The sequence below is a fragment of the Macaca nemestrina genome, chromosome 8, assembly GCF_043159975.1.
Source record: "Macaca nemestrina isolate mMacNem1 chromosome 8, mMacNem.hap1, whole genome shotgun sequence".
Classification (NCBI taxonomy): Eukaryota; Metazoa; Chordata; class Mammalia; order Primates; family Cercopithecidae; genus Macaca; species Macaca nemestrina.
Window position 1 is genome coordinate 28,498,367 of NC_092132.1, and position 16,087 is coordinate 28,514,453.

The 16,087-nt window shown below is 38.0% G+C and overlaps 1 protein-coding gene and 1 long non-coding RNA gene across 3 annotated transcripts in view; one reads left to right on the forward strand and one right to left on the reverse strand.

The window, feature by feature from the left end:
* Nucleotides 1–7,889: 7,889 nt before the first annotated feature.
* On the reverse strand, nucleotides 7,890–10,529 carry LOC105475943 (uncharacterized). Its single transcript, XR_983725.3, has 2 exons — nucleotides 10,330–10,529; nucleotides 7,890–9,899 (listed from the first exon to the last, which is right to left on the reverse strand). It is a non-coding gene; the product is annotated as an uncharacterized lncRNA (long non-coding RNA).
* A 29-nt stretch (nucleotides 10,530–10,558) lies between these two features.
* The window catches only part of LOC105475942 (RAD21 cohesin complex component), a 28,908-nt gene continuing 23,379 nt past the window's right edge, over nucleotides 10,559–16,087 (forward strand). Inside the window, exon 1 of one of the 2 annotated variants that reach the window (XM_011731463.2) lies at nucleotides 10,559–10,693. The gene's annotated coding sequence lies outside the window, so the exon portion shown is untranslated. Of the gene's footprint in view, nucleotides 10,694–11,169; nucleotides 11,186–16,087 lie in introns of those variants that run through there. The other variant, XM_011731466.2, reaches the window with a different exon arrangement.

Consider the following 16,087-nt stretch of genomic DNA (forward strand, 5'->3'; position numbering starts at 1 on the left):
TAGAAAAGTAGTCACCGGGGGCTACAGGGAGGAGGAAATGGGAAGGGACTGCTTAATGAGTAGAGAGTTCCCTTTTGGGGTAGTGAACATGTGCTGGAACTAGATGCTGGTGACTGTAACACAAAGTTGTAAATGTATTAAGTGCCCCTGAATTGTACAATTAAAACAGTTAAAATGGTGATCTTTATACTATGTGTATTGTACTATAATAAAAAGATAGATTATGAGAGGGAAGGGATTGGAGAGGGAAAATATGGACATTTCTTTCAGAACTTTTGCTGTAAATGGGAGTTGATAAATGGTGCAGTGGATATGCAGCAAAGGGAAAGGTTTTAAAATATTGAAGATAGTTGCATTTTATAATTATTAAGTAGATGCTGTTGAATGAATGAATAAATGATGTGTGGCTACCAGACAGGCATAGAGAGTGCCAGAGTTCACCTCAGGATGAATAGATGAAGACTGACATTGAATCTTTAGAGCCGTAACAGATGATATAACAGATGACATCATGACCCACTTTTTCCACTGACACTCATGGCCTCACTATGCTAAAGAAATGAATTATGGTACTAGGAAAGCAATATAAAATATAGATGACCATAGAAACTAACTGGCACATTGCTTAGAAAAGCAATTAGATTTCACCCCGATTTGTCTTCCTCTAGTGAGATAGTGGATAAAGCTCACTCATGTGTGCTAATAGCCAGTTGTGTGAATGAGAAATTCAATTCCTATTGATACATTGTTGGTGAATATATCAGATGAATGATTCATAGAATTAGATGATTGCATATAAATATGCTCCAATAAACTCCAAATGCTGATTGAAAATATTCTATAAGTCTTTAGAAATCTGCCTATTGAAGATTCCCATTATAAAATTATTAAAATTAGTATTCATATCTCTAATTGTTTTACTTTTCTAAATCCTTTTATTATTGATATACAAAGGTAAAGAGAGATATACACAAAGGTAGAAAGAGGATTAAAATGACCCTCCACATATGTATCACCCAAGTTCAACAACTGTCAATCCACAGTCAATCTTGCTTTGTTTATAACTCCATCCACTCCTTTTCCTACTTACTGGGGATTATTTTGAAGTAAATCCCAGATAACGTATCATTTTACCTGTAGCTATGTTAGTATGTATCTTTTAAGCACAAGGCCACTCTTTAAAAACATAATCACAATACCATTTTCACATAAAAAATAAACAATACTTGCTAAACATTATCCCTTTTAACCCAGCCTTCCACTATCTAGTTGACAAAGAGTTTGTCCAGTGTGAAAACCTAAATTATTCAACTTAAAATTCTATCAGTGGGTTGAACTAACACTGACATAAATTGAATCCAGTTAATTTCAGATAAGAAGTACATAGTTCATAAGGGAAAAGTTTTATATCAGATGCGACTGAGCCAATGAACAGTGACTGATTCTGGAACACCCAGAGAAAAAGGCTATAGTTACCTATACTCAATAGTGTACCAAAGAGGAAAGGTGCTAGCTAGAAAATTCTATCTACCCACGCAGTATCCTGATCATTTTATTGAGATGCTCAGCAAGTGCTGTATGCGGACTTGACATGGCCAAAAAGAGATGCTTTTCAGTTTTAAAGGCAACATCTTGGAGACAGAGATAATAGAGAGTTTTCCAGGATTCATTAAATTCATCAAAGACTAGCCATTTCAGATAAAATGAAATGCTGCCTGCAGAGGAAATTCATATTGTCAGGGAGCCAAAAGTCTCCAGATGTTAGGGAACTGCAAGTTTTGAGATTAAACATGTAAATTCAGTTTTTCAATTGTGAAGGTACTGACTCTGAAAATAAAAGACATTAGATAAACTGGCCATATAGTATTGATTTACAGGTCTTGATTTTCTTCCCCATAGTTTATGTTTTTAAAGAGGAATGGAATGTATGATTAGACTTGGAATAACACATTTTGGGGGAGACTTACCAGAATTATTTTAAAAAAAAGAATAATAAGGGAGAAAGAGTATTTGGAAGTGAAGTTTATAGGAGGGAAAATTCTCTCAGTGAAGTTATAAAATGGTACTCTATGAAAGACAACTGATATGACATAGAAGGTTGAACTTGCAAGGAGAGATCAGACATTAACTTTTGTGCCCCCTGTATTTCATCTTTCTTTGAACCAGGTAAGTGCTTGTATCACTGAGGATTAGAGTAAGCTACATATAACAGGAAAAAACCAAGACAGGACTTTATTTCTCATTTACATAAAATAAGTCTGGAGGTAGTCGTTGCTGGTTTATGAGACAACTCTACAAAGTTGTTATATGCTCAGATTTGTCCATATTTCTGATTTACTATCCTTAGTTTATCCTTTGTCTTCATTGCCCAAAATGGCTGCTGGAGCACCAGCCATTTCATCTATATTCCAAGCAGCAAAATAAAGAATGAGAAGAAAGGTTGCTCCATTTTGCAGATGTCTTGTAGTAATGCCCACATAAAATTTGAGTAAAACATATTCTCTTGGCCACACCTAGATGCAAGAGACAGTGGAAAATGTAATCATTTAGCTGGGTGCCATGTGCCAAACTAAAAAAAAAAAGGCAAAGATGTTGGGAAACAATTCTCAGCTTTTGCCATAGAACTCCATATAGAATAAAGATAAATTAAGGAAAGAGAGAATAAGTACATTTCAGGAGGAAAAAAAAGTAGTAAATATGTTGAGGAAAATAAGTATGTGATTAGAGCTGGGCGTGGTAGCTCACATCTATAATCCCAGCACTTTGGGAGGCAGAGGTAGGAGGGCTGCTTGAGCTCAGGAGTTTGAGACCAGCCTGGGCAACATGGTGAGACCTTGTCTCTACGAAAAATTAGCCAGGCATGTTAGTGAATGCCTGTAGTCCCAGCTACTTGGGAGGCTGAGGCAAGAGGATCACTGGAGACAAGAGGTCGAGGCTAGAGTAAGCTGTGATTTCTACTGCACTCCAGCCTGGGTAAAAGAGCAACACTCTTTAACCATTGTTTACTGAAATCACATAACATGCTAAACACTATGCTAGATGCTTTATACACATTATCGCATGTCATAAACAACACAGCACTGAGGTGGTAGATACAATTAACCTGATTTTACAAATAAGAAAACTCAACCTTAGAGAGGTTGGGCAACTTACTGAAGGTTACACAGCTACTAGATAGAAAAGCCATGATGTAAACCCAGTTCTACTTGATTCCAAAGTGTATTTTTCAAAAATTCTCTTTATATAACAGGGTTGGAGAACAATCTAAAATAAAAATAAAGTAATATAAAAGAAAAGAAAATAAAAATAAATTTAAAATGATTTAAAATTAAATCAAAGAAAAATCCTCAGTGTGATCCATGTAGCGGCAGCCTTGGAATTACTTGGAAGCTGTTAAAAAAGCAGACTCCCCACCCCCACCCCAAACTACTAAATTTGAACCTGATTTAACCAAGACCCCAAGGTAAGTAGTAAGCCCATTATAATTGGAGAAATACCACTCTCTACCACCCTACTATAAATATATCAGATCTCACCGATAATAAAACCCCAAATTTAGTCTTAGGGACTAAGTTGCAGTGTGAGTTTCTATAGTAACACTAATTCCTCATATGTCATTAGCAAATAGGGGAATGATTTCCAAGCAGTATGGAAGTCACCTTGACTCAGCTGTGACTTTTTTTCCCAGCACATTAATTTTTTGATCCCATCAAGTCCATGTAAAACAAATTAACACAGCTGAGCATCTAGCCACAGAGAACAAAGCACGGCACATCGTGCCCATTCACTTCAAGTTAGCTTTTGGCTCACTTTATCTCCATGTTGTGTCTTTGAACTGCTTAGTGCAGCAAGCACTTAATCTCTGCATTGACTCTCTTTTCTCATAACTCAGCAACTTCTTCCTCTTCTTATACCCCTTCCACCAAGCACTTTCACCTTCTTTGTAGTAAAAGTACTATATTTGCTATATTATTTCCTTGATTGGTGGCAATTTAACATGTCTTTAATAATTCTTATTAGGATTTTGGCACTTTTGTTAGTTGCATTGGTTTTAAGAAATCTATCTCAGTCCTATTTTTCCTTAGTTTTCCCAGTAATTTTTCCAATCAATTTTGCAGAACGAAAGGAACAACGTACATTGTATTAAAACAAAAATGTCTGCATTCTGGAATGGCGAAAGTATTTCAGAATAAACACTAACCTTCTGCTTTTAGAAAGCACCCATTATTTTTTATTTCTTTTTTTTTTTCTGTTTTTGGAGTTGAGGTCTGCTACATTGCCCAGGCTGGATTTGAACTCCTGGGCTCAAGCCATCCTCCCGAGTAGCTGGGACTACAGGTGCACACTACCGTATCCAGCTAGCACCCATTATTCTCAAAGATGCGGCACAATTATGGAAGATATGATGGGCTTTAAAATAGAGGAAATGCATCAAACTACTCACTGAGAAAAATTCCCAGATAAGAGTTAAAAATGCTCCCAGCATTGAAATATTATCATAATGAAATTTTCTGAAAAAAGTCCAAGTGATTAACACAGACCTTGACCCAGCTTCTGCCTCTGAGGCTTCCCCTGGTCTCCACTTCAGTTCTTGACAAACTCACATTTCCATTTGGCACAGAGACTACCCCCTATTATCCCTGGGCCCACTCCTGGGCCCTGGTGATTTTCCATTGCTGATACATACCTGCCTGAGCAGACCCCTAGCCCAGCCATAACAGGGATGCTTGCAGCTGCTCTCTGGAGTCCTGCCTCAAACCCCAAACCTCAACTCAAACGTTAAAACTCAAACCTCAGCTTCTGCTTGAAGTTGAGGATGTGACTGTGAATGAAATCTATGTTTTCTAAGGCTTACAAAACTCTTTCTTTCTCTCTGTTTCTCTCTCTCTCTCCTTTTCTCTCTCTCACACACGCACACACTATTACCACTAATTTAATTAATATCTAGTGAATTAAGAATTGTTGTTTCAAATAATGACATTTTGTCCTTAATTCCTCTACATCTCATATAACGCTTATGTCTGATTATGACATTTCTTCCTTGAATTTTGTCCTTAAAATGCATTCCCTTTTTGATCAAAACCCCTTGTAAGGATAGATAAGATACTGTTGGCACTAGAAGAAAAGCCAGAGTCTACAATTTTTTAGTCACTTTCAGTCCATTTTTCTTTGCTTGGCCCAAAATCTTAAAGAGGCTATTCAGTCTTTCTGAACTTTTCTTTGATCACCTTTAGAAACCTCATGTAACAAATATTTTATACCTTGATTTTTATTTAAATAAAAAATTTTAAAAATCTAGTGCACCACATGTTTAATACCCATACTCCCAAACATCGAAATATCTATTTTCTTGTCTTATTCTTCTCTTCATCTAACCCCTCCTACTTACTATAATTATATATATATATATTTTTTTTTTATTTTTTGAGACAGAGTCTCACTCTGTCACCAGGCTGGAGTGCATGATCTTTGCTCACTGTAACCTCCACCTCCCAGGTTCAAGCAATTCTCCTGCCTCAGCCTCCCAAGTAGCTGGGACTACAGGCACGCGCCACCATGCCCAGCTAATTTTTGTATTTTTAGTAGAGACGGGGTTTCACCATGTTGGCCATGATGGTCTCGATCTCTTGACCTTGTGATCCACCTACCTCGGCCTCCCAAAGTGCTGGGATTCTATAATTATTTTAATGTTATAGAGAATCCTGTTTTAAAAGTTTGCCAGTTCAGAGGAACAAGTCTACAATAGTATAGGTAAATCTTAAACGAATCTGCCTACTGTAAGTTCTTTCGTCTTTTTCTATAACAGTATTTTTTCTTTTTCTTTTTCTTTTTTTTTTTTTTTGGTATAACAGTTTTTATCTCACAAAAAACTCTCAGTTGTGTGTGTGTGGGTGGGGGTGTCATAAAATAACATGATATAGACAGAACACAGCTGTTTTTATAGATATACTCAAGACAGTGACAACACCCAGTTTCTCAGACAGTGATTTCCCCAAATCATACAAGTCATCAACTGAGTAATCAGAAAAGGAAAGCATACCATTTACAACTGAAGAAAGACAAAATCTGTAATTGAAATCTGTCCTCTCGTGGTTTTAGTCAAACAAATTCACAATTACTAATTTTGACAAATGCACATTCCAGGGAGAAGAGATACTGCAGCTAACTCCTGCAATACGAAATTTAACTTGACATTTTAATACAAGGAGATTGATGAGTATGTTGATAAGTGGAGACTCCAAGCCAGAATAAAACATACACCTTGTTCAAAAGAATCAAATCCGGCAGTTTAGGGGATTAGGATTGTATGTGAAGAAACTATATCAAAATCTACAAATGGGAAGGTGGGCTCAGAGTTGAGAGCTCTGAGTAAGAATAAATAGTTCAAGAGAAAAGAAATGTAGTACTTTGGGAGGTAACTTGGGGTAGGAGAACAGCATGTAAGAGAGAGATGGAGAGAGAGGAGAGAGAGAAGACAGAGAGAGAGAGAATAATTTTCAAATATAGACATGAAACAGGATATAGTTAGAATGGGGCATTTAGAGTATCCTGGTGTTTACTGATGTTCTTATAAATTGAATATCTGATAAATATTTCCCATACCTTGCTGGATATCTTATCACTCAGAAAACAGATAAAACTAGAGTAATAGCTGCCATTTGTTAACCACTCAGTTCCGAGCACTATACTAAGCACTTTGTGTATGTGATCCAATTGAATTATTTCAACCATCATGACAAGTATTATCCTCATTTTATAAATAAAGAAATCAAAGCTCAGACATTAATTGTACATGTTAAAACAGCTGGGAGGTAGAAGAGAAGAATTTGAACCCAAAGCCCATGTTCATAACCATCCCCCAAAAGTGAAAAAAAAAAGTCGTAAGAAAAAGGTAAGTCTGTTGATTTAAATATTAGAATCAGACTTGCTGCTAGAAATGAGGAAAAGAGAATTGTTTTTATTCAAATACAGAGGAGAAACATATGGTTCCATGAACAAAAACTCTAAAAGCTAATGTAATATAAGAGAGACAGGAAGTACCAATGCATATTCACCTGGCCATCAAGCTTAGTTTGAAGCTAAGATTGATTTAAACTGAAATTTAATATGAACAACAACATCTTCACCATGCAACATGGTTGTGTGATTCTTAACCTGACAGGAGACTTTTCCCACATGACTAGTTTTGAGGTCATTTAGCAGCTGATACACTTAAATTATTTTGAAGTGAAGGATTAAATTGTTCACTGACAGAAATCTAATTTCTGTTGCAAGGAGTTTAATTGTCAATGAGCGTGTATTTTTTTCTTTCTTGAGATGATGCAACAACTGCCACTGTTGAGTTTGCTTAAAGCCACACCAGCAGGAAGGATTTAAGTGCTTTGAGCGTCTAATCTATATTGGTCGAGGGAAAGCATGTTTAAAATGTTAAAAGTGCTTGTACCCTTTCACTCTCCAGCTTGCGGTTTTAACAACTAGCCTTAATGCCAACTTCTTAAAGTCTCCATTAAAAAACACACCAAAAGAACCTAACATATTTGGCTAACTAAAACAGGAATTCACTTGATGAAGCTTTGAGCTCTGGCCAGTATGGCCACTTAGCTAATGGATTCCAGCCAGTGAGACTAACCTTGCCCCAACCCCAAAACAGTTGACCCACTGTGAGTGGAGCACAAGACTGTCCACTTTCTTATCCACCCCCTATAGCAGCATAAGAAGGGTAAAAGTGAGTTGTTCTGTGTGTCATTAAAACCCTGGAAGTGTCCAGAAGTAGTGGTTGCTGACAATGAGGAGTATATGGACTTAAATGTCTGCTTTTCCTGTGTTTTACTTTAAAATGAAAATACATTCAGCAACTGGACACAAAATTTCTTTTTAAAAAACGTTTTTATTATTATGGATTCATAATAGTTGTACACAATTATAAGGTACATCTAACATTTCAATACAAGCATACAATGTGTGACAAATCAGTCCAGAAGTAGTGGTTGCTGACAGTGAAGAATATATACTTATATGTTTGTTTTTCTTGTGTGTTTTACTTTAAAATGAAAATACATTCAGAAACTGGACACAAAATTTATTTTTAAAAAACGTTTTTATTATTATGGATTTATAATAGTTGTACATAATTATAAGGTACATCTGATATTTCAATACAAGCATACAATGTGTAACAAATCATGGTAATTGAGGTATCCAACACCTCAAGTATTTATCATTTCTTTGTGTTAGAAACATTCCAATTCCACTCTTTTAGCTATTTTGAAATACACAGTAAATTATTAGTTTCCCTATTATGCTACCAAACACTAGATTTTATTCCTTCTAATTGTATTTTTGTACCAAATCTGAGGGGGCAGATTTTGTACTCATCTGCCCCCTCCCCACTACCCTTCCCAGGCTCTGGTAACCATCATTCTACCTTCTCTCTCCATGAGTTCTTTTTTTTTTTTTAAGCTACCACATATTAGTACGAACATTCACACTAATGTCTTTCTGTGCCTGGTTTATTTCACTTAATGTCTTCCAGGTCCATCCATGTGGCAGCAAATGAAAGGACTTTTTTCTTTTTGTGGCTGAAAAATATTATCTTACGTATATGTACCACATTTTCTTTACCCATCTATCCACTGATAGACACGTTGATTCCATATCTTGACAATTGTGAATCTTGCTGCAATAAATGTGAGAGGGCAGATAACACTCTGATGTACTAATTTCCTTTTTTTTTTTTTTTTTTTTTTTTTGTATTTATGTAGGAGTGGGATTGCTGGCTCATATAGTGGCTCTATATTTAGGTTTTTGAGGAATCTCCATACTGTTCTTCACAGTGCTGTACATTCCTACCAACAGTGTACAAGTGTTCCTCTTTCTCCACATCTTTATCAGCGTTCATTATTGCCTATCTTTTGGATAAAAGCCATTTCAACTAGGATGAGATTATACTTCATCCCAGTTTTGATTTGCATTTCTCTGATGATTAGTGATGTTAAGCATTTTTTTTCATATACCTGTTGGCCATTTGTATGTCTTTTTTGAGAACTACCCATTCAGGTCTTTTGCTCATTTTTTAATTGGATTATTTTCCTATATTGTTTGAGCTCCTTATATATTCTGGCTATTAATCCTGTGATAGATGAGTAGTTTGCAAGTATTTTCTCCCACTTGATGGGTTGTCTCTTCACTTTGTTGTTTCCTTTGCTTTGCAGAAGGTTCTTAACTTGACATGATACCATTTGCCAATTTTTGCTTTGCTTGCCTATGCTTTTAAGGTCTTACTAAGAAATATTTGGTTCTGAAGCATTTCCCTAACGTTTTCTTCTAGTAGTTTCAAATCTTAGATTCCAGTCTTTAAGCCATTTTGTTTTGATTTTTTTAATATGGCAAAAGATAGTGATCTAGTTTCATTCTTCTACATATAATTATCTGGTTTTTCCAGAACAATTTTTGGAAGAGACTGTCCTTTTCCCAATGTATGTTCTTGGCAGCTTTGTCAGAAATTAGTTGACTGTATATGTATTGATTTATTTATAGGTCCTCTCTTCTGTTCCATTAGTCTATGTATCTCTTTTTATGCCAGTACCATGCTGTTTTGTTTACTACAACTTTGTAGTATAATTTGAAGTCAGGTAATGTGATGCCTTCAGTTTTATTCTTTTGCTTAGGATTGCTTTGGCTATTCTGGGTCTTATTGTGGTTCCATATAAATTTCAGGATTTTTTTCCTCTTTCTGTGAAGAATGTCATTGATATTTTGATAGGGATTACATTGAATCTGTAGATTGCTCTGGGTAGTATGGGAGTTGTAACAATATTGATTCTTCCAATCCATGAACATGGAATATATTTCCATTTTTTGTGTGTCCTCTTCAATTTCTTTCATCACTGGAAAGATATCTACAATAAAAACAAAAGTAAATTTCTTACAAGTAAGTCTTTTAAGATAAGAAATTTTAAGATTCCTCCCAAGCTATACTGAAAATTTCCAAAGAGCAGGTATTATCTCTGTTATATTAATCACTATATCCAGAGCCCAAAGTATAGCAAACAGAAGACCCTCTATAATATAGGTCAACTGAACAAATGAACCTCTATATTTTACGGAGTTAGTTTGAGGTTTTTATGTTATCTCATCCCTATAGAGCCATAAAATGAATTTTTTGTTGGGGGCACACAAAATTGCACCACGACAGCTTTTTTCTTTAAAACAAGCACAAGAATAAAGCTAAACGCAAATATTCGCCGCACTGGAAAGCACTCCGCGTGCGCTATCCCGCTCTATTGGCTAACACCGCAACTCTCAAAGACCCTGTCGCAAGATAATCACCTTTGCGCTTGCTCAGTTGCGGACTCCACAAACAGAGGGCGGGTTCCAAAGAAAAGGAAATAGTCATTGCGCCTGCGCCGCTCCTTCTGGGCCTTAGGCTGGCTGCGCAGGCGCACAGGTACCATTTTGACCGTAAACATCCTGCCGATTTGAACCGAGGATTTGGGCGGCAGGAAGAGCCGCGGCGTAACGGCAGCCATCTTGTTTGTTTGAGTGAATCGGAAAGGAGGCGCCGGCTGTGGCGGCGGCGGGAGCTGCTCCGAAGCTACACCTCGCTAGGGCTCCCCCCTTTCCCCGCCCCCTCCCCCGACCCTTTTCCCCTCCCCGGGCCACCCAGCCAGCCCAAATCCCAGCGGAGAGCAAGGTAAGAGACTCGGCCGACCCCTTCTTTTCCTCCAGCTCCCTCCCCCCACCCTTTCCCCGCCGCGCTGCCGTCGGGGAGCCGGACTCCTGGGGGCGGGAGGGCGAGGGAGAAGGCGGCCCTCGCCGCGCCCCCGCTTGCTGCCACCCTCCCGGCGCCCAAGCGGCGGCGACACCCGCCCAGCCCCCTTCGCCCCGGGCCCGCCCTCGGCCCGGACCCATGCAGCTTGGGCCCGCATCATCGCTTGTTCGGTAACAAATGGTTCTGATCCATTCTGAGATCTACAAAGGCTGTTACTCTGCGGGTCCATCTCACGTCTCCCCGGAGGCCGGGGAAACCCTGGGCTGCGGAGGGAGGGGAGGAGGTTTGAACAAGCCCGCTCTGGGGACCGGGCCGCCTACTCCGCGGGTAAAAATGGCTGTCTGGGAGGAGGCGGTGGCGGGCCCGGCTCCCGCGGTGCCAGCCCCGGGAGCAGCAACCTTCCGCCAAACTCGGGTGCGGGGCTCAAGAACGTGCGGACCTGGTGGGGCGGGGAGGGGGGGGGAGGTCGGTGTGTGCCCCTCAGCCAGTGACTGCTGCTGCCCTCCTTTTTTGAAAAGATAATTTTTACGTTGGGAATGCTAAATATTGCCCCGACCCGTAGAAAAAGCGACGGAGGGAAGTTGCTTCTTATTCCAAGGATATTTGCATAATTGGTTTTTCCCTTCAACTTTTCCAATCATTCTTTAAAGTGATTAAGGATATCGGGTGTTGTAGAGACTCTCTGGGGAAGTGTGTGTTTCTGATAAATGCTTGATGCCCTTTTCGTCGCAGAAAAAGCCTTTTTGCGAATGATCCGCTCTGATAGTGTGGGGTGACACTGTCGGGTTGTGCTGCCAGACTTAGCGGCCGCCTTCAAATTTGTAAGAGGGAAACGTTGGGGATTTACGTGGTCATTCTGATTTGTTAGTGTCTTCAACGTGGAGAAAAAAGCGTTTGTGTGAAGGGTTTCTGGGAAAGGCTTGTGTTTATCGGCTTCTTTTTGCAAGGGAAAGTTAGTGTTTGCTGTCATTATACTGGTTAGAAGAGTAATTGGTTTTCAGGCAAAAATTTCTATTTTCTTAAATTGGGTGTAAATGCCAGCGGGCTGTGCGAGTCTGTAGGATTTTGGAGACAGGCAGGAGAAGGTTTCTGAAATCATGAAGTCATTAAATACCTTTGTTAATGTCGGAGGCAACCAATTATTTTTGGAAAAGCGTTGATGAGGACATACGCCGTATCTAATCTTCAAATAAGTTAACAGTTTGTATAGTTGAGGTGACAGCAGTGCATAACTAATAGACATAGTGCTTTTTATACACAAGTCGGGATTACAAAAGAGAATTTCTGGTGAATTATTATTTTGTGAAACATACAAATTCTGAGAAACTGTCTTTTATGTTTGGTACAGAATGGAAATTTTCTAATTCTTGAGGAATAAAGGCTGTACTTTTAGTTTAAATGTCATACCAGAGTTGTTAGGCATACTAGCTGGTTAATGTTTTGCTGCAAGATTTCTTCAGAGTTACTCTGCATCAGCAGTGGCACTATGTTAGGTGTGCCCTTGTATTTAATTTTCATAATCTTTTTTGGTGAGTATTATCCCACTTTGTAGTTGAGAAATATCTTATTCACCGTTACAGAACAACTAAGAAAAGAGGGAGCTGAATTTGAACCTACGGCTGTCTGATTGTAAAACCTTTAGTCAAAGGATGTTAGAACCAAAATGGAGTTCTAGTGTGCAGGGTTAGAAATACCTTCTGAGATCCTTCCCACCACTACCCTGCAGAGGTAGCTCCATTCTGATCTGAGTTAGGTATTGATGTTGTCAAAGGTTAGGTAAATCACCAGATTTCAACCTTTCAGGTTTTTATAGTGGGGAAACTGAACTGCATAAAGGTTAGGCAGCTTAACCTGCTAGTTAATGACAATAGCAGGATTATGTCTTCTGAAATAGTTTTTACTTTGAATAGGTGGTGTACGTGTATGTCCCGAATTAAAATATATGTGTGTGTGCATATATATATATATCAAACAGTACAAAAAGGTAGGCCTCGCTTGCCCAGCATACCTACTTTCCAGAGGTAACCAGTATCACCAGTTTCGTGTGTACATCACAGATATTTTAGGCTTATTCAAGAACTAAATATATAGAGAAAGAGCATTCTTTTTTAAAACTCCAACTTTTCTGCACTTAACCTGGAGATTTTCCATGTTAGCCCAAATGTTGTATTCTTGTTTAAAGCTGTGCTGTACAATCGTCCCTTGATATTAAAGGGGAATTGGTTCCAGGACCAAAACCACGAATTCCAAAGTCCCTTATATGAAATAGTGTAGTATTTGCATATAACCTACTCACATCCCATATACTTCAAATCATCTCTATTTATAATATTACAATTTAAATGCTATGTTAATAGTTAATATAGTTGTTATAGTTTTTTATTTGTATTATTTTTTGTCTCCTCCCCCCTCCCCCAACAATTTTTGATCCTGGGTTGGTTTAGTCCATGGATGCAGAAGCCATGGATAAGGAGGAAGGACTGTATTCCGTTGTTTGGGTATATTAATTTATCATATCATTTATTGATGGCCAAGTAGGTTATTTCGAATGTTCTATTCTGCTCTGGCAAGGCAGCATAGTGTTGTACTTAGAAGTGTGGATTCTGAAGTTCAAGTTCCACTTCCATTAAATACTAGTGACATTTACTTATCTTCATCTGTTTTCTCCATTTGTAAAATGGGCCAGTATTTACTTCTCTAGGACAGTCATGAAGAGGTTGGATACATGAAACATGTAGTGCTTTAGTAAGTTTTTTTGGGGTTTTTTGGTGTTTGGATTTTTGGTTTTGTCTTTAGTAATACGCATCTCCAATTATATCTTTTGGTTACTGAAAATGCAATTTTTGGCTAGAAAGTTTAAGTGAAATTTTTATAAAATGTTGTCATATTGTCCTTCAGAGAGGACAGTACCAATTTACACAACCACTGTCCTGCCATGCTTTCTAATGTGTGAAATTTTGGTAATGACTGATACTATCCTAGAAGCATGAGCCTCAGTTTGATTCTTTGAAACAGTCTTAAATTGCCATTTTTTGCATTCTTGAATATGTTCTAAAATAGCAGTCTTTCTGCTGTTTCACATCAGACTTTAATTTTTTAGGATCAATTGAAAAAAAATGCTTGCTGCTTTAGAAAAAATTGATTCTCAAATCATGAAATGCTAAGTTATGCTCTGGTATCAAATGCAGATTTTCTGCACAGGGTTTTCATAAAGGATTTAGCAGGATATAGAATCTTCAAAACCTGAAGAGATTAATCGACTTTTTAAAACATTAGATACAGTTTGGTATTATCAAGGGAAAAAAAATTGGCTTAAAAGGGAATTATAATTACACTTTCTCCTTATTTAGATACATACCAGGAGTCGATCCACCACTGCTCCTTTGGCTTCCTTTAGCTATTAGAGTGATTTCCTCTTGCTAATTGTTTCCCACATTAATTTTAGCATTGCTCTGCCTTCCTTAGCCCCATCCTATGCCAAACAGACATCTATTTAGGAATCTCTGCCTCTGCATAGCTGGGATATTTTAGGCACGGTGCTCTGACCAGCAGCTGAAGTGCTGGCCATGAGCTACTGACACCTGTTGAAAAATACCAGTAGTTTTAATTTTTAAAACGTCTAAAATTTTTTACATATGTCAATTATGAGATCACTTGGTGGATCTTATTTACTTATTCATTAAGCACATATTTAGTAATTGTCGTGCAACAGATAGTATTCTAGAAGCTTAATATTAGGGAGTTTTTTGTTTAGGATACAGTTGCTTGCTTCCGTAGTGGAAGTTGGGGCTTGTCCTGTACAACAGCGATTATATTTCTCAGAAAACGCTGCCATGTTGGATTTCTATGAAGTTCTCTAGATTTTATAACAGTAGGAGCAGCTTAAGTTTTGTTAGAACATTTTAAGACTTGAAGTAGGCACTGATTTGAAACATAGGAGGCTCTCTTCCAGTATGGAAGCGTGTTTTAATCTGTAAAATACTAAATGGCAAATAAAGCATCTTTTAGGTGTTATTAGTTAATGCTCGTACATTAAGAATATTTTGTCTGCGTTCTTAGTATAGAGCATAGTATTTCTTCATTCTTTTCTTTTTTTTTTTTTCCAATAAAAACAGAGTCTTGCTATATTGACCAGGGTGGTCTGGCACTCCTGCCCCTCAAGCAATCCTCTTACCTTGGCCTCCCAAAGTGCTGGGATGACAGGCGTGAGCCACCACGCCTAGCCAATTTCTTCCTTCCTTAACTCCAAATTTAGGAGGAAGAGTTTACAACATTAGACAGTTGACAAAGCCTGTTTGTTTTTCTTTTGAGAGAAAATTTTTTTTGGTATGAATTAATAATCCTTTGGGAACATTAGATTGAGAGAATGAGAATTTCAAGGCTCTTTGCTGTTAAGTGATGGAAATGGAGATAAAGCAAACCTGACTGCAGTAGTCTTGCACCACAGCCCCCCACCCTCCCAAATATTTTTGACATGTAAGAAATCTGTTGCCTATGATATGCTTAACTAAAATATATTTTCTCTACATCATTGGAAAGAATTGGCACATTTTTAATTGAAAGTACAGTAAGCAAAATTCTGATTTTAAGATTTACAGACTCTGACAACATGAAAAACAGTTACTCTGTGTCTTTTAGAAAAAAGCTAATTCAAAAGAGATTTTAGTCCCACCTGTGGTGTAAGAGATCCAGCTTCTCTGTCTTTGCCAGCATTTGATGTTGCCGCTGTTTTTTAATTTAGCTCTTTATTAAGTGTGTGGTGATAACGTTTTTGGCCTTAATTGGTATTTCTCAAATGCCTAGGATGATTGAACGTCTCATGTTCTTATTTGTCATCAGTAAACTTTTTCTGTGAAATTTCTCTTCTTTGGCTCACTTTTTTTTTTTCTTTTTAAACAGTCTTGCTGTGTCACCCAGACTGGAATGCAGTGTCGCTTTCTCAGCTCACTGCAACCTCCACAGCCTGAGTTCAAGCAATTCTCCTGCTTCAGCCACCTGAGTAGCTGGGATTATGGGTGCATGCCACCACATGTGGCTAATTTCTGTGTTTTTTAGTAGAGATGGGGTTTTGCCAGATTGCCCTGACTGGTCTTGAACTCCTGGCCTCAAGTGATCTGCCTGTCTTGGCTTGCCAAAGTGCTGGGATTACAGGCATGAGCCAGCATGCTTGCCTCTTTGCTTACTTTCTAATTGGATTTTTTTTTCTTTTTATCCCTGAAGTTTTGAGAATTCTTTACATATTCTATATCTGAGTTCTAGTCAGATGTGTGGTTTGCAGATATTTTTTCCCTAGTCTGTAGTTTGTCTTTGCATTTC